Below are 4,600 nucleotides of genomic sequence, written 5' to 3' on the forward strand. Positions count from 1 at the left end.
ATGGATATTCTCAACTTGGCAGGGAAAGTGGGGAACCTGCTCCAATCCAAACCGAATGGGACCATCTCGTCCCTTTTAAATGGGAATGGGGCAGTGACAGGAATTAAAATTTTCCCGTTTAAATATGGGATGCGTATGGTATTTATATAATACCCATATGAAAAATCTGCCCCGAATATATTATATTATAATATAATATAATAATTTAATCATGTAATAAAATATATTTACTGTACAAAATAGCTTATAATTTATTTCTTTCAATTATATACATAACGTAATAAAATTATTACATATTGTGATTTAAATTATCTATACATTTAATTTAACATTGTATAATATGTATAATTTTATATATATAAAATTATATCTGGCGACCACCAGAAAATCACCACCTGTCAAATATAAAATCACCAACGTCAAAATAAGAAATCACCACTGGAAACGGAAATCACCACATCCGGTCACTACCTCCGATCAAGACCAACAAATAACCAACATTTTACGAAAATCACTACTCAATTAACATAAAATCATCAAAATTTGGAGTAAAATTCACCACAAGCACCACACTGCCACCGCCTTCATCCACCATATTCAACCACTGTCTCCCCTCACCAACTCCGACCATCATCATCATACCAAAATCACCAAAAAAGAATGAAAATTAGTAAAATTAAAAAGAAATCATGAGAATTCCATAAAATCACTAACAATATTGAGCAGCAGATCCGAAAATTGCACAGATCAAAGCATTGGTTTATGTAAAAGAAAGAGGGGGAGGGAGATTGTGGGGGGGGGGGCGGTGATATCGGCCTGATACGATAACGGCAGTAGATCTGAACTTGAAGTGTATGTATATAAATGTTAATGAGAGAGAGAGAGGAAAATTTGGGGGAGATGGGGTAGAGAGCATCAGAGAGAGGGAGCGGGGGGGGGGTGGAAATAATAGATCCAGTGGTTAGGTGGTGGCGGAGCTAGAGTGGGGGCATGGTGGCTGGTCAGGTGGGGTGGTTGTGGTTGATTAAGAGTGTAACACCCCCAAATCCGGGGTTGGGAATCCGGGTCATCATGGTCTTTCTTCCCATTAATATCACTTATCTTAATTTAAAAATAAATAACTTCATGCTATGACCACATAATAACACACACCATAATACGTTATAGTCTGAGAAATGAAATTGAAATAAGTACAAGTCGTTGAAATCCATAAGTTAAAAGTTATTACAAACCCAAAATAATTACTTAATAGGTTTAAAGTTCTTTGCCATTATCCAACACAAGTTATAATTATACATAAATTGATTCCCAAAATTAGAATGCCTGATTTACAGATAGATCTACCTCTGCAGCAATGACGGCTAAGAAATCAGCTGATAGACGCGGGACGCTTCCCACGCTCTTGTACTAGGTCTGCTTGAGTCTTGCCATCCTTCCTAACTGTTGTTATGTGATGAAGAAATGAAATAAGGGTAAGCATACAGCTCACATGATTATATATTAATTAATCAATAATGTAAGTATCTGAATCGATAACTTACTGAAAATCTTTATCAAGTGTAAGATAATTACTTACTTGATATAAGCTTAAAAGGTGAAGTTACAAAATACTCCAATATACTTATATATTTTTAAAAAAACTACTAGAACTTCCATTGTTCAAAGTATAATAAGTTTTTAAAAGTTTATCTAATAGATGATGTTACAAGGTAAAACTTTGTATAAAACATTTTTGCAAATACTCTTGAGGGCTTTTATCTGCTCAAGGAAACTCAAATCTTTGATCGTTAACAAAATATGAAGTTACGAGATGCTTCATTTGATGGAAACATCATTATAAAAATTCGACCCTACCAACACTCAACAATCGCCTGACCGTAGCCTTTCTATCAAAGTGCTCTGGGTAGTGTTGTAGAAATATCCAAACTGGATGATAAACTCATTACGGGAGTTTGCTGCGCCAGGAAGACCACTTACGATGATCAGTCGCAGTAGTGCAACCCCACAATTTTCTACATGTAGAGGAGAACCACCGGTTTTACTTGTCGACAGAACGCTGGACTCCTAAGGAATGGACCGTCTTAGCGGAACTTCCGAGCCATATGGGCCAATAAATAAGGCTGGGTCGGTACCACTCGACCACTTACGCCACTCCTAGTTCAGATGAAATCCATGACTCTGAAACTTAAAGCTCGTCTCCCCTTTCCCTAAGTAGAGACTTGTTGATACGACTCCGCCAAGAAGTCACATCTAGTTGGAAAGGAAAACTCATCGATATTTCTCAGGCAATGTCTGTTAATGTATTAACTCAATACAATAATTTTACTTCCCGAGTGTTGGGTAAGTAATAAAAAACTCTTTTATCAAAACAGCAATTTCGTTGCGAATATAAAGATACATCATGGAGTCGGATCCCTCAGATTTTTGAGTGAGTATTTAAATCCCCTTCGAAAGGAAGATCTTAAATTTGAAAATAAGTTTTGGAATCCGCTCTAACTTTCAAAAATATTTTTGATAAAGTTTAAAAAATAATCTCTGAAAATATTTAAAGTAAGAATGTTTTGATAGTATCAATCATTTCCAGAATACTTGGCGAATATCGAAACATAATTCTTTAAGGAAATAAAGAATATTATTTAATAAACTAAGCGGATTTGTAAATCCTCGAATGAATTTTCAAACTAATATTCATTTATTAAATAAAATAAAATAAGTTTCATAAATAGAAACTTTATTCGAAGAATTGAAATAGTATTTGATCGTAATAAGAATCTTAAATGAATATTCGTAAAATAATATTCACTTATAATATAAAACTATCGAATAAACATTATTCAATTTATAGTTTTGAAAACTCTATATATATAATATACTCGGGAACATCGTCTCCCGGTTTAGAAAAATGTTCAACTTTGAGTCCCCTATACTCAGGGTATACACAACTACTGCCTAACTCTAGCATATGTATTATGCAGTTTATAAGCAATGGAATTGACAAGAAATATCAATATTCCAAAATAGGCATGCATATATATATATATATATATCATATTAACATGCTTCAATATATCGCAAGATTTGCTAATAACAATCATGCACTTATCTCAAGATAATGCATATATATACATCACAACAACAGTATACGGGTAGAAAACTTGCCTGAGCGATCGGGGTTGATAACCTATAAACAACATATAAGACGGATTTAAACCACGGTCGCTTGAGAAACTAGACTTTATCCACTTAGACCCTAACACTCACTTTTGCGCTTAATGATTCACATTAGTCGCTCGAGTACCTTCGGTTCCACCATTTTTATAAAATTAACCATTTAACATTTTAAGGCGACTCTTTCGCGAGTACTTTACCAACTCCCTAATAAATCTTACATAATTTTTTCATAATCCAATTAGTCTTTTAAGGTCATTAAACAAGGTTTCAAAGTTAAGCGAGGGGTAAAGTTTCATTCGCGAAACGCCATTACTTAAAACGGTCGTTTCTCCTAAACCGTAAATTGGATCTAAGCGAACCACATACCAAAACGAAGATTATGACACGATCTAGCTAAATATGGCAAGGTTGGTCAGTGAGTTTTCTGTTCCACACAGTAAGCACAAACCGTTAAAAGAAAATGGGCATTACGACGACTATGTTTACGAGTTTTCCCAAATTTTCACTACACCAAAACCTCACCAATTCATCAACCATCACCAACACATCAATACTTCATTTAACCAATACTAACGAAGTAAAAAATTTGCAAGTTCATCCACCCATTCAACCATTAACATATATTAATAACAACTACCATCACAAAGTAATCAAAACTAACTAACATACATGGATCTTACTATACATACATGGATCTTAATATATATACACTAATCCATCCATAAACTCATCAAAAACTCAAAGATAAAACTATAAGTCAAAGGTGAGAGTTTTTTATCCCTCCTTGAAGCTTCCTAACATAACCCAAGAGCTTTGATTGCTTAAAAGAACCTTGATCCTTGCTTGTATCACCTTAAACTTTCATAAAAATCAAGAAAACTAACATTAGTTCTTGAAAGTTACTATTTATCATCACTTTTGATGATTTATTTGCCTAAGCTAGGAAGAGAATTTGGCTTCCAAACTTCTACCATGCATTCAATAGTAGGTAAGGAAGCTATGGTAATTACCTTGTGATTTTAGAGCAATAGGACCTATGGTTTAATTTCTTGAAAATTCTAGCCGAGAGCTTGAAGTGAGGAAATGGAAATAAAATGCGTATTTGTTGACTTATTGAATTTGTATGGTGTTTTGTTGGCTTGGTTAACAATAACTTTGGTTTAACCAAGGTTCAAATACTTGGCCATAAATTAATCTAGCTAAATATCTACTAACCTTGCTTATGTCATTCTCTTTGCCACTTGTCAAAACCTTATTAATGCTAAATAATTGATTGGCTAATGGTTGCTTATCTGTTTTATGGCTTGCTTAATTCCCGTTCTCATTATTTGTTTGAGGGATCATATTCGGGATCTTATTACCTGGGCTTTCCTAAACCTTTCTTAATATTTTATATTACTTTAATGACCCTCTCTCATAATCCTTGAAT

Source organism: Apium graveolens, chromosome 3, assembly GCF_009905375.1.
Source record: "Apium graveolens cultivar Ventura chromosome 3, ASM990537v1, whole genome shotgun sequence".
Lineage (NCBI taxonomy): Eukaryota > Viridiplantae > Streptophyta > Magnoliopsida > Apiales > Apiaceae > Apium > Apium graveolens.